Source organism: Rattus norvegicus, chromosome X (assembly GCF_021556685.1).
Source record: "Rattus norvegicus strain SHRSP/BbbUtx chromosome X, alternate assembly SHRSP_T2T, whole genome shotgun sequence".
NCBI lineage: Eukaryota > Metazoa > Chordata > Mammalia > Rodentia > Muridae > Rattus > Rattus norvegicus.
The window spans coordinates 151,799,555-151,824,379 of NC_141554.1; the positions used below are offsets into that span (position 1 = coordinate 151,799,555).

At 39.0% G+C, this 24,825-nt stretch overlaps 1 pseudogene; it reads right to left on the reverse strand.

Moving 5' to 3' along the window:
- Window positions 1-1,752: 1,752 nt before the first annotated feature.
- Window positions 1,753-6,237, reverse strand: Nop2-ps1 (NOP2 nucleolar protein, pseudogene 1; annotated as a pseudogene).
- Window positions 6,238-24,825: the final 18,588 nt, after the last annotated feature.

Below are 24,825 nucleotides of genomic sequence, written 5' to 3' on the forward strand. Positions count from 1 at the left end.
ATTGCTTGGTGTTCTAGCTAGAACAATAAGACAACCAAAGGAGATCAAAGAATACATATTGGAAATGAAGATGTCAAAGTAACACTCTTCACAGATAATAAGCCAGTATGCAAAAATGACCCCAAAACTTACCACAGAAGTCCTGTAGCTGATAAACATGTTCAGCAAAGTAGCTGGGTATAAAATTAACACAAGAAAGAAAATATATAAAGAGTCTTCCTTTACACAAATGACAAATAGTCTGAGGAATAAATTAGGGAAACAAAGCTATTCACAAGAGCCACAAATAATATAAACTATCTTGGTATAACTCTAACCAACGAGTTCAGTATAACAAAAACTTCAAGTCTTCAAAGAATGAAATTGAAGAAGTTATCGGAAGATGGCAATATCTCTTATGCTCATGGATCAGTAGGATTAACATAGTAAACATGGTTATCTTACCAAAAGCAATCAACAGACTCAAATAAATTCCCATCAAAATTTCAATACAATTCATACAGAACATGAAACAACTCTCCCTACCTTCATATGGAAAAATAAAAAAAAAAAACTCAGAAAAGCTAAAGCAATTCAGTACAATGAAAGAACTTCAGAAGGTATCACCATTCCTAATTTCAAGTTGTGCTGCAGAACAATAGTAATAAAAACTGCGTGGTGCACGTGTCTTTTTTATATGTTGGGGCATCTTTTGGGTATATGCCAAAGAGAGGTATAGCTGGATCCTCAGGCAGTTCAATGTCCAATTTTCTGAGGAACCTCCAGACTGATTTCCAGAATGGTTGTACCAGTTTGCAATCCCACCAACAATGGAGGAGTGTTCCTCTTTCTCCACATCCTCGCCAGCATCTGTTGTCCCCTGAGTTTTTGATGATAGCCATTCTCACTGGTGTGAGGTGAAATCTCAGGGTTGTTTTGATTTGCATTTCCCTTATGGACTGACCCTGGACTCTGACCTCATAGGTAGCAATTAATATCCTAGTAAGAGCACCAGTGGAAGGGGAAGCCCTGGGTCCTGCTAAGACTGAACCCCCAGTAAACTAGACTGGTGGGGGGAGGGCGGCAATGGGGGGAGGGTTGGGAGGGGAACACCCATAAGGAAGGGGAGGGGGGAGGGGGATGTTTGCCCGGATACCGGGAAAGGGAATAACACTCGAAATGTATATAAGAAATACTCAAGTTAATAAAAAATATATATATATATAAAAAAAACTGCGTGGTATTGGCAAAAAACCAGACAGGTTAGCCAATGGATTTGAATCAAAGACCCCAAAATAAATCCACATACCTATGGACACTTGACTATTTTTAGGGTATGCACAGTGGGGAGGCTCTTCTTTCAGTGGGATATGAGTTGTCACCCAGAGAAAATGTCAATAAACCAGCAGTCTAGTTTCCAAGTTCATTTAACACAACAGTGGCTGGCTGTTGCCCTTTGTCATAGATTTCATCCTTTTGGCTGGTGGGGGCCTGATGGATTTGTGGAGAGACACATTGGGGGCAGAGGTTCCCTTGGGGACAGCATCTTCTTTCAGAAAAGGAGCTCTCTTGTCAGGCTGCTCTGATAACTGCTGCTTTACTTTCTGTATCTTTTTGGTTTTCCCAAGGGATTGATCACAGTCTTTCCCCTTTGGAGGACCACTCTGCTTTGTGAAAGCACCTTACTTGGAGTGCTTCCATTTGTGTCCCCATTGCTTTAGCTTCCCAGCCATCTTTTATTTCTTGAACACACCAGCTTTTCTAACCAGCAGACTAACTGCTCTCCAGGAGCCTGGCAGACACTTGGTCTGTTGAGACAGAAGGTAAAAGGGACAAGTCTGGCTCTTTGGAGATGCTGTTCATCCTTTGGAAGGACTTCTTGGAATGTTGCTGGGTCACCAACTGCTGCTTTGCCTTTGCAGCTCTGCTAGCTTTCTTAGCAGACTGACTACTCTTCTCAGACTTTGGTGTGACCTGAGCCTTCAGGTCAGGTTCTGTAGGGGTAGCTCTGCTGAGTTTCCTGTATGTGACTGGGGAGTGGAACTGGAAATGGAAATTTTCTTCAATTTACCAACAAAGAAACCATTCATATTAGGAGTGTGAGGATAGAAGCATGGGTGGAACAGAGTGGAGTAAAAGCATCTTTCTCAAAAGCAGGTAAAACCTTCCTGGCCAATGTCCAGGATGATAGGAACCACCAACAGGTTCCTGTTTCACAAGGCATAGTCTACCATACAGTCATTCTCTTCCCCCATAATGAAACAGGTTCAGTAGACCAGGTAGCCTCTGGTCTTGGAGGTAACATTGACTGAGTCAATAGCACTGAACAATTCCTTCTGAAGGTCGGCACAGTACAGGATGTCCTTCTTATCCTTGTTCATTTTCACAGCACAGTCTTTGGAACTGACTCCTGTGCCCACTATAAGGAGCATCTGGTAGCACTTGATCAAAGCCCCCACCACCTTGGAGAACTGGGACTCATGATAATGGCTGATAATGGTGTTGGTGAGTACCAGCCGATGCAAGTTTCCTATGACAATCTTGAGTGACTCGGTATTGGCATCATTGACAAGGATCATACCTGTGTTCTTTATCAGCTGAGCTATGTTGCTGATCTTCCTTCCAGGAGCACAACACATGTCTAGGAACTTCTCATGCTCCAACGGTGTAGGGACCATGACAGGTAACAATCCGAAGCTCTCTGCAGCATATACTGCCCAGTCAGGTACTCGGGAGTGGAGCCAATAGGCATTGAAAAATCATATACCACAAGTTCAGACTTGGACAATTTTCCCAATTGATCCAGATTAACCCCACAATTGATCCATGCCTGAGTAAGGTCTCAGTGATGATTTTTAAGGTGTTGATGAGAAGGGTGACTTGTTGGGACAAGTTAGCTTTTAAGAACTGTATCAAATAAGAGGAACAGCTCCATTAGCTTGCTGAGCAGAAACTTTCCAGAAGAATAGTTAAGTGCTTAGATCCTTCTGAAGCCAATTCAGATACTCAGAAGAATGTGACCAGTCTTCTTCTAACTGAGCCCAGAATTCTGAAGCACCCATTCTATATCCTGGATCCTCTTGTGAACTTATTGCAGATCTGGAGCCTTGGAATCCTGTTCCATCTCCCCAGCAGTGGGCAGCACAAAAGTTTATCTTCCACACTAATGTGCAAACTCCCCTCTGCTTTGTCATCCCTTCTGGGTGGGATTCAAGGGAAACATTATCATCTTCATCCTCATCAGTGTTCTCTTCACTTCACTGGTCCCCAGTGGTGACCTCTTGGCCTTCTGCTTCAGAGCAGTTCTTTAGATGGACAACAACTTTTACTCCTTATCCTCTGCATGAGAATCAGCTCCATAGTCATCCATGATATCCTCACCACTGTCCTCAGAACCATGAATGTCCCCCTGGTTTGCCACACCATCTTTCTCAGAGTCTTCCTCCTCATCCCCTTTATTTTTTTAAATTGGTATTGAGTGCTTCTTATCTCGAGCCTGGGCTACTCCTTTGGATAGCTCTCCAGGCAATGTTTTAATCCCTGGAGACTTATTTAGCTTAGAGAGGTCAATAGACCTCAACCTCCTTTTGGCTACCCTCTTCCAAGCATGACTTAGAGCCTCTAGAAAATCTCATCACCAGCTGCAAGCAAATATAAGACCAGTTTGTTCTTTGTACCCTTCTGTTTTGGGGCCTTTCAGTCAGGCCCACACTTCTTCATAGGATCCTACATGTGCCTCATGATACTGAAGGCTTGGTTTGCCTAGAGCTAGCTTGGGCAGACAAAATGCCTCTACCCAAGGCACATTCAATGTGCACTTGGAAAGTCACTTGACTTTCAATAAAGAAGCCAGTGGAAAAATAAAAAGCCATACCATGGTAAAAAGAAAACTTCTACAAATGTTGCCAGTCTAACTGGATGTTTGCATGCAGAAGATGCAATTAAATCCATATTGACCACTCTGCACAAAACTCAAATCTGTGTGGATCAAAGACCTCAACCAACAATGAGATATTCTGAACATGATAGAAAAAGAATCAGGGGAATAGTCTTGAGGGTATTAGTACAGGAGACAACTTCCTGAATAGAACACTAAAATCAACAATTGATAAATGCAAACTCATGAAACTGAAAAGACTTTGTAATGTAAAGGACAAAGTCAATGGATCAAAATGACAGCCCACAGAATGGGAAGAGATCTTCAGTACCCCTATATCCTATAGAGGGCTGATATCCAAATTTTAAAGAACTCAGAAACTTGTTTTTTTTTTTTATTAACTTGAGTATTTCTTATATACATTTCGAGTGTTATTCCCTTTCCCGGTTTCTGGGCAAACATCCCCCTCCCCTTCCTTATGGGTGTTCCCCTCCCAACCCTCCCCCATTGCCGCCCTCCCCCCAACAGTCTAGTTCACTGGGGGTTCAGTCTTAGCAGGACCCAGGGCTTCCCCTTCCACTGGTGCTCTTACTAGGATATTCATTGCTACCTATGAGGTCAGAGTCCAGGGTCAGTCCATGTATAGTCTTTAGGTAGTGGCTTAGTCCCTGGAAGCTCTGGTTGCTTGGCATTGTTGTACATATGGGGTCTTGGGCCCCTTCAAACTCTTCCAGTTCTTTCTCTGATTCCTTCAACGGGGTACTATTCTAGAAACTTAAAGAACAACAACACAAATAACCCAATTTAAAAGTGCTGTACAGAGGTAAATAGAGAATTTTCTACAGAAGAATCTCTATTGTCCTAGAAGCACTAAAAGAAATACTCAGCACCCTTAGTCATCAGGGAAATGCAATTCAAAAGATTCTGACATTTTATCTTATGACCATCACAATGGCTAAGATTTAAACTCAAGTGACAGCATATGATGGCAAGATTGTGGAGCAAGAAGAACACTCCTACATTGCCAGTGGGAGTACTATTCATGCAAACAGTCACCAACCATAACTGTCATTTGAGAGGCTTTACCCAACAACTAATAGAAACAAATGCAGAGAACCACAGCAAACCATTAGGCAGAACATTCAAATTCCATGGAACAGCTGGAGGAAGGATTAAAGGTGCCATAGAGGAAAAGGCAGCCACAAGAGAAAAGAAAAAAGAAACTAACCTGGGCCTATATAAGCCCATAGAGACTGAACCATCAGAGAGCATGGATGACATTGGCCTAGGCCCTTGACACATATCTAATCATTGTGCAACTCAGTCTTTATGTGGGACCCCTAACAGGAGGAGCAGAAGGTGTATCTGACTCTGTTGCCTGCCTTTAGATCCTTTACCCCTAGCTGGACTGCCTTGCCTAGTCACAGTATAAGATTCACTAGTCTTATTGAAACTTGATATGCCAAGACTGGTTGACGTCCATGAGAAGCCTCCCCTTACATGAAGAGAAAGAAAGAAGAAGTAGATGAGAGGATATTGGGGGGAGAAAGGAGGACTGGGCAGAGAGGAGGAAGGAGAGGCTTCAGTCTGGATGTAAATACATTAATTGGTAAAAAAGTAAAAAAGAAAGAAAGAAAATGTAGTGAACTACCATCAAAATTCCATTAACAAACTTCTATATGTCTAATGACATAATTGAATTATATTCAGCAATATTAGTATTATTTAAGGTCCTAATTTCAATGCCAGTTTATAGCAAGATTGACAGTAGACACTGTCAATGTTGCAACATGAAAAGTTACTTAAACAAAAAAAATGGATGGTGTTTAGAGTCAGAATTAATTTCATAAGATAAAACAACTCTAAAACCCAGAGCATTAGTAAAATATAGGGGATCATAACTGAGCTTAAGTCCTCTATAGAAGATGCTGTTAAAGCCATCAACTTGTAAAGTCAAATGACTACTAATATTCAGAGTTTTCTGGCAGGTCAGCACTAAGAAACCACAAGGTTTTTCAGTGATTTCACTCCAGGAAATCTGGCATATTCTTTTAGGAAGTTCAAAGAATATTTTCTTTTTTTTTTACATTTCTGAAAAGTGAAGATTAATGGAACAACTTTGAATTAAATACAGTGTTCCTCAGAAAGAAAACTTACTCTCTAGACAAAAACCTTTACTTAAACGTTACCTCCAATTGAAATAAGAAGCAGGACAATTTGTCATCTACTTCTAGACTTTTGTCAACAATTTTTAAAGTTATAATACAACTCTATGGGTCTAGTTATGGCATTTTATCCATACATGCTATTATATTTTGCATTTTTCTATTACCATTACCATTCCCTTTCCCCATAGTCCTTGTATCTCCATCAAGCTTCATCTTGTTCAATGTCATATGCAATCCATTATATTCTTCACTATCCTTAATATTTTTCCATCCTTTTGATCATTTTTATGTGTTGAAGATGTACACACAAACACACATCCACATACCTATGATTTACATATATAATTTATATACTATATATTTGTATAATTATATATCTAATATATATTTATATAGTATATATTAGGTATATAAGTATATGCAGTCTTTTTATTATACATTATATACATATATATATATATTATTCATATGATAGTAACATGATAGTTGTCCTTCTGAGCCTGATGTAATTTGTCTAAAAATGATCATTTACTCCATCCACTTTCCTAAAAATGTCATACTTTCATTTTCCTTTATAACTGCATAGAAATAACATGATGTGAAGATTCCTTATCTTTTTCAGTTGTTGAGTCTTAGATTTTAATCGGTGAACCATGTCCTTAACATACCTAATATTTTTTATCTATTCAACTGCTGAGTAGATAAATTGGTTCCAATTCTTGGCTGTTTTGCACAAATAACCAATACATTAAATGTATGTGTATCTCTATTGTATATTAACATATAATCCTTTAAATATTATAGGTATATCATAAAGAATTCCTGTCTTGAGGCTTTTGAGGAACTGTTGTACTGATTTGCATTCTGGCTATACCAGGTGCACATTTCTATGAACAATAATTTTTTCACTTGTACCAAATCCTCACCAATATTTAATCTCATTTGCTTCCTTCATGGTGCTAGCCACACTGACTGGATATATATTGATTATCAGAGTTGTTTTTAATTCATATGCACTGGTCATTATATAATTTGAACATTTTTTCAAATGTTTATTGTCTACTTGTTTTTTTTTCTTTTGAGAACTGGCTTTTGGTTCATTAACATGTTTATTCATTGAATGATTTGCAGGTATGAGGCTTAGCTTTTGATGATATTTATAAATCAACGCTATTAATTTTCCATCTGACATAACAGTTAAATGATATGTTCTCCATTTTTTAGGGTATATCTTTATAATGGGAGTTGTTTTATTTGATGTGCAGAAGGTTCTTAAAATTATATAGTTCCACCTGTAATAAAAACACAGATTGTTCAATGGAATCAAATGGAAAACCCAGAAATAAAACCACACATTTATGAACCAATGATTTTTGATAAAGAAGCTGAAACAATATAATGTGTTGGAGAAAAACATCTTTAACAAATGGTGCTGTATAATGAAATATTTGCATGTATAAGAATGGAAACGGAGAACTAAACAAAGAATCCTCAGCTGAGGAATATCAAAATGCTAAGAAACACCTAAAGAAATGCTCAACATCCTTAGTTATCAGGGAAATGCAAATCAAAACAACCCTGGGATTCCACATCACAGCTGTCAGAATGGCTAAGATCAAAAACTCAGGTGGCAAGAGATACTGGCAAGGATGTGGAGAAAGAGGAACACTGTTCCATTGTTGATGGGATTGCAAACTGGTACAACTACTGTGGAAATCAGTCTGGTGGTTCCTCAGAAAATTGGACATTGTACTACCTGAGGACCCAGCTATACTACTCCTTGGCATATACTCAAATGATCTTCCAACATACAACAAAGACACTTGCCCCACTATGTTCATAGCAGCCTTAATTATAATAGCCAGAAGCTGGAAAGAACCCAGATGCCCATCAACAAAGGAATGGTACAGAAAATGTGGTACATCTACACAATGGAGTACTACTCAGATATCAAAAACAATGCCTTCAAGAATTTCATATGCAAATGGTTAAACTAGAAAATATCCTGAGTGAGGTAACCCAATCACAAAAAAAAACACTGTGTGCACTCAATGATAAGTGGATATTAGCCCAAAAGCTTGAGTTACCCAAGATATAATTCACAGACCACATGAAGCTCAAGAAAGATGACCAAAGTACAGATGGTACAATCTTTCTTAAAAGGGGGAGCAAAAATTTTCATAGGAGGGTATATAGAGGCAAAGTTTGGAACAGAGACAAAAGGAAGAGCCATTCAGAGACTGTCCCATATGTGGCATATATATATATATATGCCATATATATATATGTATATATATACACACATATATATATATATACATATACATATATATGGCATATATATACATGTATATATATATATACACATATACATACATATATATGAATATATATATATATATACACACACACACACACATATATATATATATATATATATATATATATATATATATATCCCAAAACTAGGTAAGATTGATGAAGCTAAGAAGTGCATGCTGATAGGAACCGGATATAGATCTCTCCTGAGAGACACAGCCAGAACATGTCAAATACAGAGGCAAATGCTAGCAGCAAACCACTGAACTGAGAACAGGATCCCCTTTGGGGGAATTAGAGGAAGGATTAAAAGAGCTAAAGGAGCTTGCTATCCTATAAACCCAGACGGGTTTAGTGCAGAATTCTATCAAACCTTCATAGAAGACCTTATACCAATATTATCCAAACTATTCCACAAAATTGAAACAGATGGAGCCCTACCGAATTCCTTCTATGAAGCCACAATTACTCTTATACCTAAACCACACAAAGACCCAACAAAGAAAGAGAACTTCAGACCAATTTCCCTTATGAATATCGACGCAAAAATACTCAATAAAATTCTGGCAAACCGAATTCAAGAGCACATCAAAACAATCATCCACCATGATCAGGTAGGCTTCATCCCAGGCATGCAGGGATGGTTTAATATAAGGAAAACCATCAACGTGATCCATCATATAAACAAACTGAAAGAACAGAACCACATAATCATTTCATTAGATGCTGAGAAAGCATTTGACAAAATTCAACACCCCTTCATGATAAAAGTCCTGGAAAGAATAGGTATTCAAGGCCCATACCTAAACATAGTAAAAGCCATATACAGCAAACCAGTTGCTAACATTAAACTAAATGGAGAGAAACTTGAAGCAATCCCACTAAAATCAGGGACTAGACAAGGCTGCCCACTCTCTCCCTACTTATTCAATATAGTTCTTGAAGTTCTAGCCAGAGCAATCAGACAACAAAAGGAGATCAAGGGGATACAGATCGGAAAAGAAGAGGTCAAAATATCACTATTTGCAGACGACATGATAGTATATTTAAGTGATCCCAAAAGTTCCACCAGAGAACTACTAAAGCTGATAAACAACTTCAGCAAAGTGGCTGGGTATAAAATTAACTCAAATAAATCAGTTGCCTTCCTCTATACAAAAGAGAAACAAGCCGAGAAAGAAATTAGGGAAACGACACCCTTCATAATAGACCCAAATAATATAAAGTACCTCGGTGTGACTTTAACCAAGCAAGTAAAAGATCTGTACAATAAGAACTTCAAGACACTGAGGAAAGAAATTGAAGAAGACCTCAGAAGATGGAAAGATCTCCCATGCTCATGGATTGGCAGGATTAATATAGTAAAAATGGCCATTTTACCAAAAGCAATCTACAGATTCAATGCAATCCCCATCAAAATACCAATCCAATTCTTCAAAGAGGTAGACAGAACAATTTGCAAATTCATCTGGAATAACAAAAAACCCAGGATAGCTAAAGCTATCCTCAACAATAAAAGGACTTCAGGGGGAATCACTATCCCTGAACTCAAGCAGTATTACAGAGCAATAGTGATAAAAAGTGCATGGTATTGGTACAGAGACAGACAGATAGACCAATGGAATAGAATTGAAGACCCAGAAATGAACCCACACACCTATGGTCACTTGATTTTTGACAAAGGAGCCAAAACCATCCAATGGAAAAAAGATAGCATTTTCAGCAAATGGTGCTGGTTCAACTGGAGGGCAACATGTAGAAGAATGCAGATCGATCCATGCTTATCACCCTGTACAAAGCTTAAGTCCAAGTGGATCAAGGACCTCCACATCAAACCAGACACACTCACACTAATAGAAGAAAAACTAGGGAAGCATCTGGAACACATGGGCACTGGAAAAAATTTCCTGAACAAAACACCAATGGCTTATGCTCTAAGATCAAGAATCGACAAATGGGATCTCATAAAACTGCAAAGCTTCTGTAAGGCAAAGGACACTGTGGTTAGGACAAAACGACAATCAACAGATTGGGAAAAGATCTTTACCAATCCTATAACAGATAGAGGCCTTATATCCAAAATATACAAAGAACTCAAGAAGTTAGACCGCAGGGAAACAAATAACCCTATTAAAAAATGGGGTTCAGAGCTGAACAAAGAATTCACAGCTGAGGAATGCCGAATGGCTGAGAAACACCTAAAGAAATGTTCAACATCTTTAGTCATAAGGGAAATGCAAATCAAAACAACCCTGAGATTTCACCTCACACCAGTGAGAATGGCTAAGATCAAAAACTCAGGTGACAGCAGATGCTGGCGAGGATGTGGAGAAAGAGGAACACTCCTCCATTGTTGGTGGGATTGCAGACTGGTAAAACCATTCTGGAAATCAGTCTGGAGGTTCCTCAGAAAATTGGACATTGAACTGCCTGAGGATCCAGCCATACCTCTCTTGGGCATATACCCAAAAGATGCCTCAACATATAAAAGAGACACGTGCTCCACTATGTTCATCGCAGCCTTATTTATAATAGCCAGAAACTGGAAAGAACCCAGATGCCCTTCAACAGAGGAATGGATACAGAAAATGTGGTACATCTACACAATGGAATATTACTCAGCTATCAAAAACAACGAGTTTATGAAATTCGTAGGCAAATGGTTGGAACTGGAAAATATCATCCTGAGTGAGCTAACCCACTCACAGAAAGACATACATGGTATGCACTCATTGATAAGTGGCTATTAGCCCAAATGCTTGAATTACCCTAGATCCCCAGAACAAAGGAAACTCAAGACGGATGATCAAAATGTGAATGCTTCACTCCTTCTTTAAATGAGGAAAAAGAATACCCTTGGCAGGGAAGGGAGAGGCAAAGATTAAAACAGAGACTAAAGGAACACCCATTCAGAGCCTGCCCCACAGGTGGCCCATACATATACAGCCACCCAATTAGACAAGATGGATGAAGCAAAGAAGTGCAGACCGACAGGAGCCGGATGTAGATCGCTCCTGAGAGACACAGCCAGAATACAGCAAATACAGAGGCGAATGCCAGCAGCAAACCACTGAACTGAGAATAGGTCCCCCGTTGAAGGAATCAGAGAAAGAACTGGAAGAGCTTGAAGGTGCTCGAGACCCCAAAAGTACAACAATGTCAAGCAACCAGAGCTTCCAGGGACTAAGCCACTACCTAAAGACTATACATGGACTGACCCTGGACTCTGTCCCCATAGGTAGCAATGAATATCCTAGTAAGAGCACCAGTGGAAGGGGAAGCCCTGGGTCCTGCTAAGACTGAACCCCCAGTGAACTAGACTATGCGGGGAGGGTGGCAATGGGGGGAGGTTTGGGAGGGGAACACCCACAAGGAAGGGGAGGGGGGAGGGTGATGTCTGTCCGGAAACCGGGAAAGGGAATAACACTTGAAATGTATATAAGAAATACTCAAGATAATAAAAAATAAAATAAAATAAAAAAAAAAAAAGAACAAAAATCCCAACCAACCAGAACTTCCAGGGAATAAACCATTACCTAAAGAGTATACATGGACTGACTCAGGGCTGCAACTGTGTATGTAGCAGAGGATGGCCTTGTTGAGGCACCAGTAAAAGGGAAGTCCTTTGTCCTGCCAAAGTTCGACCCCCAGTGTAGGAGAATGTCAGGGTCTCGAGTGGGGGTGGATGGGGAGAGGAACACCCTTATAAAAGAAGGGGAGGTGGATGGGATAGGGGGCTTATGTCCAGGAAACTGGAAAAGGGAATAACATTTGAAATGTAAATAAAAATATCCAATTAAAAATAATAAAATTACTTAAAAGCAAAAAAAAAAAAAAAAGAATGCAAACAGAACCATGTTCATTACTTTACACAAAACTCAAGTCCAAGTGGATCAAGGACCTAAACATAAAACTGGATATACTAAATCTCATAGAAGAAATGTTGAATATACCCTTGAACTCATTGTTATAGGAGACAACTTCTCAAACAGAACACCAGTGGCTCAGGCTCTAAGATTAACAATTGGTAAAAGATACTTCATAACACTGAAAACCTTCTGTAAGACAAAGGATACTGTCAATAGGACAAAATGGCAGCCTACAGATTGGTAAAAGATCTTTACTAACCCTTCATCTGGTAGAGCACTAATATCCAAAATGTATAAAGAACTCAAGAATGTAGGCTCTCAAAACCCAAATAATCTTATTAGAAAATGGGGCACAGAGGTAAACAGAGAATTCTTAATAAAGAAATCTCAAATGCCCAAGAAGCATTGAAAAAATATTCAAAGATTTTAGTCATCAGGGAAATGCAAATAAAAATGACACTGAAGTCCATCTCACCCCAGTCAGATTGGCTAAGATCAAAAACTGAACGAACATCACTTGTTGGCAAGGATGTGGAGAAAGAGGAACACTCCTCCATTACTGGTGGAATTGCACACTTGTACAGTCACTCTGGAAACCAATCTGGTAGTTTGTCAGAAAACTGGAAATTGTTCCACCTGAATACTCAGCTATGCCACTTCTGTACATATATCCAAAGATTCTCCACCATACCACAAGGTCAAATACTCAACCATGTTTGTAGTATCTTTGTTCATAATAGCCAGAAACTGGAAACAACAAAGATGTCCCTCAACTGATGAAGAGAAACACAAAATGTGGTTCATTCATACAATGTAATACTACTCAGTCATTAAAAAACAAAGACATCATGAATTTCGCAGGCAAATGGATGACAGTAGAAAATATCATCCTGAGTGAGGTAACCCAGACCCAGAAGGACATGCAAATATGTACCCACTTACCCACTTATAAGTAGATATTAGCTCTAAAGTATAAGATAACTATGTTACAATCCACAGGCCTCAAGAAGCTAAAAAAGAAAAAACCTACAGGTTCTGGTTAGGATAAGTGAATCTCTCTTAGAAGATGGGATAAAATTGTCATACAAGACAGATGGAGGGAGGGAACTGGGTGGAAAACGGCATGAGGAGAATGGGGGGCATGTAGAATCAGTTGTGGAAACTGACATGAGAGACAACCAAAATACCTGGAGAATGAATGGAACTCAGTGGCCAGCAGCGGTAGGGCAGGTAGGGGTCAACTCTAGGACATGCCAGAGACTTCTGATGGGAGAGATTCACAGGAACCTATGGGAGGTGTCTTTAGCTGAGACTTCTAAAAGTGGGAGTATGAAACCTGAAGTTGCCACATCCTGGAACAATGCAAGTCCCTCACCATTAGAGGGATAAGGACAACAACCCACTCATAAAATATTCTACCCAAAATGTGTCCTGTCTACAACTAATACAAGGACAAAGACACAGTAGAGAGTGAGAGAATGGCCAAGCAATGATGGGCCCAACTTAAGACCCATCCCATGGGCAAGCATTAATCCCTGACTCTATTATGTTTGCAGACAGAAGTCTAGCTAGGCTGTTCCCCGAGAAGCTCCACCCAGCAGCTGACTCAGACAGATGCATACACACATAGCCAAACTGTCTATGGAGCTCCAGGACTCTTATGAAAACGTTGATGGATGGATCAGGGAAGCTGGAGGGGATGAAAACCCTACAGGAAAACCAAGAGTCAACTAAAATGGTTGCCTGGGGGCTCTCAGAGACTGAACCACCAAGCAAAGAGCATATATGGACTGGACTTAGAATCCTCTGAAGATAAGTAGCAGATGTGCAGATTGGTCTTGAAAGGGTTCCCCAAAAAGCTGGAGTGGAGTCTATCCCTAAATATGTTGCATGACTATGTATGCTGTAACTATACTGTTTTGTCGGGTCTTAGTGGTACAGGATATGCCTGGGCCTGCAGAGACTTGCTGCACAAGGGTGGTGGTGGAAACCCCTGGGTTGGAAGAGGCTACACCCTCTCAGAGAAGGGGAAGAGGAAGGGAAGGAACTGTGTAAGACAGGGATGTAGAGGAAGGGTCAGTGATCAAAGTTTAAGTGAATAAATTAATTATTTAATTAATATGAAGAAAAGTAAATTCCTTGCCTCTACTTGAATCTGAAAAAAAAAGTTTATTTTCCTCTGGTACTTTCAAGTAGTAGCCCTAACTTCCCTATATTGGATTCATTTTTTTCCAATATAAAATTTTCTCAACTTTCTCAAAATTTAGGAGACTTTAGCTGTGTGGGTTTACTTTAAGTTATCAAATCTCTCCTGCTAATCTACATGTTTTCTTTCCATGTGCCGTACAGATTTTAAAACATTATTTCTTGGGATTCTTTTTTTTTTTATTATTAACTTGAGTATTTTTTATTTACATTTCGAATGTTATTACCTTTCCCGGTTTCTGGGCAAACATCCCCCTAATCCCTCCCCCTCCCCTTCTTTATGGGTGTTCCCCTGCCCATCTTCCCCCCATTTCTGCCCTCCCCCCAACAATCACATTCACTGGGGGTTCAGTCTTAGCAGGACCGAGGACTTCCCCTTCCACTGGTGCTCTTACTAGGATATTCATTGCTACCTATGGGGTCAGAGTCCAGGGTCAGTCCATGTATAGTCTTTAGGTAGTGGCTTAGTCCCTGGAAGCTCTGGTTGCTTGGCATTGTTGTACATATGGGGTCTCGAGCCCCTTCAAGCTCTTCCAGTTCTTTCTCTGATTCCTTCAACGGGGGTTCTATTCTCAGTTCAGTGGTTTGCTGCTGGCATTCGCCTCTGTATTTGCTGTATTCTGGCTGTGTCTCTCAGGAGCGATCTATATCCGGCTCCTGTCGGCCTGCACTTCTTTGCTTCATCCATCTTGTCTAAGTGGGTGGCTGTATATGTATGGGCCACATGTGGGGCAGGCTCAGAATGGGTGTTCCTTCTGTGTCTGTTTTAATCTTTGCTCTCTATTTCCTGCCAAGGGTATTCTTGTTCCCCTTTTAAAGAAGGAGTGAAGCATTTGCATTTTGGTCATTCTTCTTGAGTTTCATGTGTTCTATGCATCTAGGGTAATTCAAGTATTTGGGCTAATAGCCACTTATTAATGAGTGCCTACCATGTGTGTTTTTCTGTGATTGGGTTACCTCACACAGGATGATATTTTCCAGTTCCAAATATTTGCCTATGAATTTCATAAAGGCATTGTTTTTGATAGCTGAGTAATATTCCATTGTGTAGATGTATCACATTTTCTGTATCCATTCCTCTGTTGAAGGGGATCTGGGTTCTTTCCAGCTTCTGGCTATTATAAATAAGGCTGCGATGAACATAGTGGAGCACGAGTCTTTTTTATATGTTGGGGCATCTTGTGGGTATATGCCCAAGAGAGGTATAGCTGAATCCTCAGGCAGTTCAATGTCCAATTTTCTGAGGAACCTCCAGACTGATTTCCAGAATGGTTTTACCAGTCTGCAATCCCACCAACAATGGAGGAGTGTTCCTCTTTCTCCACATCCTCACCAGCATCTGCTGTCACCTGAGTTTTTGATCTTAGCCATTCTCACTGTGTGTGAGGTGAAATCTCAGGGTTGTTTTGATTTGCATTTCCCTTATGACTAAAGATGTTGAACATCTGAACCCCATTTTTTAGTAGGTTTATTTGTTTCCCTGCGGTCTAACTTCTTGAGTTCTTTGTATATTTTGGATATAAGGCCTCTATCTGTTGTAGGATTGGTAAAGATCTTTTCCCAATCTGTTGGTTGCTGTTTTGTCCTAACCACAGTTTCCTTTGCCTTACAGAAGCTTTGTAGGTTTATGAGATCCCATTTGTTGATTCTTGATCTTAGAGCATAAGCCATTGGTGTTTTGTTCAGGAAATTTTCTCCAGTGCCCATGTGCTCAAGATTCTTCCCCACTTTTTCTTCTATTAGTTTGGGTGTATCTGGTTTGATGTGGAGGTCCTTGATCTTCTTGGACTTAACTTTGTAAAGGGTCATAACAATGGATCGATCTGCCTTCTTCTACATGCTGACCTCCAGTTGAACCAGCACCATTTGCTGAAAATGCTTATCTTTTTTTCCATTGGATGGTTTTGGCTCTTTTGTCAAAAATCAAGTGACCATAGTTGTGCGGGTTCATTTCTGGGTTGTCAATTCTATTCCACTGGTCTATCAGCCTGTCTCTGTACCAATACCATACAGTTTTTATCGCTCTGTAATACTGCTTGAGTTCAGGGATAGTGATTCTGGCAGAAGTCCTTTTATTGTTGAGGATAGTTTTAGCTATCCTGGGTTTTTTGTTATTCCAGATGAATTTGCAAATTGTTCTGTCTAACTCTCTGAAGAATTGGATTGGTATTTTGATGGGGATTGCATTGAATCTGTAGATCGCTTTTGGTAAAATGGCCATTTTGATATATTAATCCTGCCAATCCATGAGCATGGGAGATCTTTCCATCTTCTGAGGTCTTCTTCAATTTCTTTCTTCAGAGGCTTGAAGTTCTTATCATACAGATCTTTCACTTGCTTTCTTAAAGTCACAACGAGGAATTTTATATTATTTGGGACTATTATGGAGGGTGCCATTTCCCTAATTTCTTTCTCAGCTTTTTTTTTTTTTTTTGGTGAAGAGGAAGGCTACTGATTTATTTGAGTTAATTTTATACCCAGCCACTTTGCTGAAGATATTTATCAGGTTTAGTAGTGCTCTGGTGGAACTTTTGGGGTAACTTAAATATACTATCATATCATCTGCAAATAGTGATATTTTGACTTCTTCTTTTCCAATCTGTATCCCCTTGATCTCCTTTTGTTGTCTGATTGCTCTGGCTAGAACTTCAAAAACTTTATTGAATAAGTAGGGAGAGAGTGGGCAGCCTTGTCTAGTCCCTGATTTTAGTGGGATTGCTTCAAGTTTCTCTCCATTTAGTTTAATGTTAGTGACTGATTTGCTGTATATGGCTTTTACTATGTTTAGGTATGGGCCTTGAATTCCTATTCTTTCCAGGACTTTTATCATGAAGGGGTGTTGAATTCTGTCAAATGCTTTCTCAGCATCTAATGAAATGATCATGTGGTTTTGTTCTTTCAGTTTGTTTATATAATGGATCACGTTGATGGTTTTCTGCATATTAAACCATCCCTGCATGCCTGAAATGAAACCTACTTGATCATAAAGGATGATTGTTTTGATGCGTTTTGGGATTTGTTTTGCCAGAATTTTATTGAGCATTTTTGGGTCGATATTCATAAGGAAAATTGGTGTGAAATTCTTTTTCTTTGTTGGGTATTTGTGTGATTTAGTTATAAGAGTAATTGTGGCTTCATAGAAGGAATTCAGTAGCACTCTGTCTGTTTCAGTTTTGTGGAATAATTGGACAGCACTGGTTTGAGGTCTTCTATGAAGATCTGATAGAATTCTGCACTGAACCCATATGGACCTGGGCTCCTTTTTGTTGGGAGACTTTTAATGACTTCTTATATTTCTTTAGGAGTTATGGGGTTGTATAAATGGTTATCTGTTCCGGATTTAACTTTGGTACCTAGTATCTGTCTAGGAAATTGTCCATTTCCTCCAGATTTTGCAGTTTTGTTGAATATAGGCTTTTTTAATAGGAGCTGAAGATTTTTTTAATTTCCTCTGATTTTGTTATGTCTCCCTTTTCATTTCTGGTTTTGTTAATTTGAAGCAGTTATTAAAATTCAAAACTCAAATGCAAAATACTCAACAAAATTCTCTCAAACCAAATTAAAAACACATCAAAATGATCATGCATCATGATCAAGTAGGCTTCATCCCAGGATTGCAGGGATGGTTCAATATAGAGAAATCCATCAATGTAATCCACTATGTAAACAAACTCAAAGGAAAAAACACGTGATCATCTCATTGGATGCTGAGAAAGCCTTTGACAAAATTCAACACCCCTTCATGTTAAAAGTACTGGAAATATCAGGAATTCAAGGTCTACGGATAAACATAGTAAAAGGAATGTACAGCAACCCAGTAGCCAACATCAAACTAAATGGAAAGAAACTTGAAACAATCCCACTAATATCAGGGACTAAACAAGGCTGCCTACTCGCTCCCTACCTATTCAATATAGTACTTAGAGTCCTAGCCAGAGCAATCAAACAACAAAAAGAGGTCAAAGGGATATAAATTGGAAAAGAAGTCAAAATATCACTATTTGCAGATGATATGATAGTATACTTAAGTGACCCCAAAAGTTCCACCAGACAACTCCTAAGCCAGATAAACAACTTCAGCAAAGTAGCTGACTATAAGACTGAAACAAATCAGTAGCCTTCCACTACTCAAAGAATAAACAGGCTGAAAAAGACATTAGGGAAATGACACCCTTCACAACAGTCAGAAATAAAAAAAAATAACTTGGTGTGACTCTAAGCAAGCAAGTGAAAGATCTGTATGATAACATCTTCAAGTTTCTAAAAAAAAAAGAAATTTAAGAAGATCTCAGAAGATGGTAATACCTCCCATGCTCATGGATTGGCAGAATTAATATGGCAAAATGGCCATTTTGCCAAAAGCAATCTATAGATTCTATGCAATCCACATCAAAATTCCAACTCAATTCTTCAGAGATAGAAAGATCAATTTGCAAATCCATTTGGAATAACAAAAAAACCCAGGATAGTGAAAATATACTATACTGAACAATTAAAAAACTTCTGGGGGAATCACCATCCCTGACCTCAGAGCACTAATGATAAAAACTGCATGGTATTGGTACAGAGACAGGCAGATAGATCAACGGGAATTGAGGACCCAGAAATGAACCCACACACCTATGTGCACTTGATTTTAGACAAAGGAGCCAAAACCATCAAATGGAAAAAAGATAGCATTTTCAGCAAATGGTGCTGGTTCAACTGGAGGTCAACATGTAGATGAATGCAGATCGATCCATGCTTATCACCCTGTACAAAGCTTAAGTCCAAGTGGATCAAGGACGTCCACATCAAACCAGATACACTCAAACTAATAGAAGAAAAACTAGGGAAGCATCTGGAACACATGGGCACTGGAAAAAAATTTCCCAAACAAAACACCAATGGCTTATGCTCTAAGATCAAGAATAGACAAATAGGATCCCATAAAACTGCAAAGCTTCTGTAAGGCAAAGGACACTGTGGTTAGGACAACCAACAGATTGGGAAAAGATCTTTACCAATCCTACAACAGATAGAGGCCTTATATCCAAAATATACAAAGAACTCAAGAAGTTAGACCGCAGGGAGACAAATAACCCTATTAAAAAATGGGGTTCAGAGCTAAACAAAGAATTCACAGGTGAGGAATGCCGAATGGCTGTGAAACACCTAAAGAAATGTTCAACATCTTTAGTCATAAGGGAAATGCAAATCAAAACAACCCTGAGATTTCACCTCACACCAGTGAGAATGGGTAAGATCAAAAACTCAGGTGACAGCAGATGCTGGCGAGGATGTGGAGAAAGAGGAACACTCCTCCATTGTTGGTGGGATTGCAGACTGGTACAACCATTCTGGAAATCAGTCTGGAGGTTCCTCAGAAAATTGGACATTGAACTGCCTGAGGATCCAGCTATACCTCTCTTGGGTATATACCCAAATGATGCTTTGATGTACAACAAAGACACCTGCTCCACTATGTTTATTGCAGCCTTATTTATAATAGCCAGAAGCTGAAAAGAAACAAGATGCCCTTCAAAAGAGGAATGGATACAGAAAATGTGGTACATCTAAGCAATGGAGTACTACTCAGCCATCAAAAACAATGACTTCATGAAATTCATAAAGAAATGGATGCATCTAGAAAATATCATCCTGAGTGAGGTAACCCAATCACAAAACACACACACACACACACACACACACACACACACACACACACACACACACACACACACAAACACACACACGGTATGCACTCACTGATAAGTGTATATTATCCCAAAATTCAAATTAACCTAGATACAAGATACAATCCACAGACTACATGAAGCTTAAGAAGGTAAACCAAAGAGTGGATGCTTCAGTCCTCCCTAAAAGGAGGAACAAAAATATTCATAGGAGGGGAAATGGAGACAAAGTTTAGAGCAGAGACTGAAAGAATGGCCATTCAGAGCCTGCTCCACCAGGGGACCCAGCCCATATATATGTAACCACCAAAACTAAACAGTATTGATGAGGCTAAGAAGTGCATGCTGACAGGAGACTGATATAGCTGTCTCCTGAGAGGCTCAGCCAGAGTCTGACGAGTACAGAGGTGAATATTAGCAGCAAACCATTTGATTGAGAATGGAGTCCCCGTTGGAGGAATTAGAGAAAGGATTGAAGGAGGTGATGTGGTTTCCAAACCCATAAGAACAATACCAACCAACCAGAGCTCCCATGGACTAAACCACTACCCAAACCCATTGCTCCAGCTGCATATGTAGCAGAGGATGTTCTTGTTGGGCACCTATGGGAGGAGAAGCCATTGGTTCTGCCAATGCTGAACTCCTGACTGTAGGGGAATGTCAGGGTGGCAAGGTGGGAAGGGGGACTTTTGGGGGGTTAAACTCCCTTATAGAAGGAGTGGAGAGGGGTGGGATAGGGGGCTTATGGACGGGAAACCAGGAAAAGAAATAACATTTGAAATGTAAATTTAAATAAATATCCAACAAAAAAAAAGCAAGTAGATGGCAAAAACTGAGTCAGAAAAGAGCAGGGTTCTACAAAATAGAAACATACCAAGAGAAACTTGGTATTATTACCATATGAAGATCTGAACACAGTCATACTTAATCCCTCTGTCATCTTTGGTTTAATCTATGCAGAAAGGGATCAAAAGAAAACAGGAACACACAGAGGCAAGCCTGGCACCACCACCCATACAAGGCAATACACATATACGGGAGTGGCGACATTCCTATAGTGAGTTATTGCTTATATGCAGGCTCCAGACCCATAACCATGTAAGAGGTTGCACATAGGCAGTTATAATTCTTATCCACACACAATGCACCAAATATATAAGCATGATACCCTCTATTTCAGAGTGTTGATAGCCTTCATCCTACGTAGGTCTTGCACAGGCATTACCGTGGCTGATTTCATAAGTGCAATAGTTGTCATGCCTAGAAGACACTTTTACTGAACTCCTCCTGGATCTCTAACTCTTACGATCTCTAGCTTTCTTCCATAACAGTTGCTGAGCCTTGTGGGTAGGAAGTGTTATATACTGTTCTTGGTAGGGTTAAGCACGTCACGGGCACTTGTTCTTCCTACTTTGACCAATTGCCTCTATAGTAAGTGCCAACCACTATATAATGTTTCTCTGATGAGAGATGAGAGCTGCACTAATCTAAGGGTATAGTAATAGATGTACATTTGATTCAATGTCTCTTTTCAAAATCGTAGTAGTGGGTTTGCCCTAAGGCTATGACCTCCTCAGCCATGTGTTCTTAGGCAGGTTTATCGTAATAGGCATTGGTTGCCTGTTGTCCCATAGGTCTCAAGTCTAATTAGAAAGCTGTTGGTTCAGAGCTTCCAGGGACAAAGCCACTACCCAAAAAGTATACATGAACTGACCCTGGGCTCCAACCTCATAGGTAGCAATGAATAGCCTAGTAAGAGCACCAGTGGAAGGGGAAGCCCTTGGCCCTGCCAAGACTGAACCCCCAGTGAACGTGATTGTTGGTGGGAGGGAGGATGGGGAGGGGAACACTGATATAGAAGGGGAGGGGGAAGGGTTAGGGGGATGTTGGCCCGGAAACCGGGAAGGAGAATAACAATAGAAATGTAAATAAGAAATATGCAAGTTAATAAAGATAAAAAAATCATTTGACTAGAAAAAAAAAGAAATCTGTTGGTTATTCATCCCCATTGATATTAATCCTACTATTGCACCAATGGCATATCTTGCCTTGTTAATACTTATTGCAGATCACAGATTTACAGAGAGCTGAGAGTGTTGCTGATTTCTCTCCCTTAACACTCTGCAAAGCATCTTCCAGTGCTATGCTGCTAGCCAGCAGGGAGGAAACTCTTGGGTTAGTACCTACTTTATCTCTTGAGATTCTAATATAATGGCATCATTTTCCTATTCCTCTTTTCTTACTCCAAATCCTCCTACATATCCTTTCCTGTTTCCTTTTTACCTTAATTATTTGTACCTTAATTATTATTTTTCATAAATACATAAGTACTTATGTAACCGATAAATATTGGCAGTGGATAACAAATTGGAATGTTCTAACCTCATCTTGTAGATTAGGTTCTTAAGAGGCATTGTGATATCTCCAGCATTGTTCTTTCTGTTTAGGATTAATTTTGCTATTTGAACTTATTTTTCTTCTATAATCAAGTTTAGCACTGTTTTTCCATTTTTTTTTGAAGACTCAAATTGGGTTGCATTTTATCTGTATCTTAGTTTTGGCAATATATCCTCCTTGACAATATTGATGTTGTTAATTCATGACTATTGGAGGCCTTTTCCATGTTTTTAATTTCCTAATTCAGTGTCTTAACATTTTCATTTTGGGGGTCTTTTGATTGTTGAAGTCTATTGTCAGGAGGTATTTGAGTCCCTCCATTTTTTTGTTCTTTGTATTATCTTTTAAAAAGATATTATGAATAATATGGCTTTCATTAACACCTGTCTGTAAGTTTATTGTTGGAATATAGAACTCCTACAGTGCTATTGATGTATTTATTTTACATCTTGCTAACTTTCTGAAAGTGATATAGAATCTAGTTTTTTCTATATTCCATAATTTTTGCTAGAATCCTTAGTGCCTTTAATTTTATTTTTTAAATTTTATTTAATCTTTTTTTACAGTCCAGATTTTATCACCATCCCGGTCCACCCTGACTGCTCCACATCCCATACCTCCTCACCCCATCTCCGCAACGATTTCCCTCCAGCCCCCCAACTCCACCAGACCTCCTCACTCCCTGGGGCCTCCAGTCTCTTGAGAGTTAGGTGCATCTTCTCTGAGTCCAAACCCAGGAGTTCTCTGCTATATATGTGTCGGGAGCCTCATATCACCTGCTGTATGCTTCCTGGTTGGCAAAAATATTGCTACTGCACCCTTCTCAGGTCAGGCCACCAGAAGCCTCATTGGCTAGCCTGGTTAACAGTTTGTTAACTAGATAGGAAGAAAGGAAAAAAGAATTAAAATGTGTTATACAGGTTAATATACACAGGCATGTATACATTCATACTCCCATACTCTGGCCAGGCCTAACTGTCTCAGTCAACTCCACAAATATTCAGGCATGCTTAATATACATACACATATACCTACACACATATGCATAGAAACACACACACACACACACACACACACACACACACATTCATGGTTAAATGAGGCAAAGACCCCCTCCCCCACAAGCCAAACCATCCAATCATCAACTTTATTTATTTTCTTTCGACTTTTTATATCTGAGACAAAAAGGTTTTTTAGAAAATTGCCACAAACATTAAATATTAGATAAATTGGAAATTACAGAAGGACGCTGATATTAAGTTCAAAGCAATGCTTATTTCTAAATGTTCATTATAAGTTCAAAGCAATGGTATTTACATGGCATTGCCTTATCATAGTACACACTTGTGACTTGATCCTTGGACCTAAATGTTTCTTCTTGAACACAAATTTGTCCCAATCTATTTCTCTTTTTAGTTTGATTATAAAAGCTCATTGTGTTTCTTATTATGCATCCTTTACTTAGTGCATGAAGAGTGGGCACATTCTATTCTAGATTCTAAGATTGTTACATCTTCCTAGAAAAGCAACTAAGAGCATCTCTTAAAACTTTCCAAAATTATTTGAATCAAATCAGAAATTCTATTAAGATCATTAATTCAACTAAAGAGGATTAATTCATACAAGTTTATCTTTGGGTTGACCTGCAGGAGGTATGCTGAATGATAAAACAAATTTCAATTAGATATTTTCAGCCATAGAACAAGATTCTGATATAATAAAGATATTAAAATTTATACAGATGTTTAAAAGTAATTGTCAGTAATACAAAACTCAAAATAAAATGTCAATATGGAAATAATATAAAATCTATAGTGTAAGTAGAAAAATTTAAAAACTTGTAAATTTCATTGGAGTTCACAGGAATCAAAGTACAATAACAATAACGAATACATTTGAAGACAGCTAAGGAAAGGGTTGTTTAATTTGATGGTATTTCAATAAAAATTTCTGAAACTGAAATATAATATAAAAAAAGATGAAATTATCAGAATATTTAAGATTTGGGTTTTTGGTGTGTGAACACAGTGTATGTATTTGTGAAGTATACACACGTGTTTATGTGTGTAAGCACACTGAACCTAGGCTAGCATTAAGTATCCTCCTACCTTTGATCCTCCTGACACAAGCACTGTGATACTAGTAAGCATATGGCCGTACCCAGCTTTTTACATGTGTCTTGGGGATTGGAACTAAAGATCTCATACTGTACAACAAATATTTTTACTTTCTGACCTGGGGTTCCTAAACTCCAAAATGTATGACCTCTCTGTGACAATTTCAAAATTAATAATATATATTTAATCACTAGAGGATGACAAAGACAAGAAAGAGGG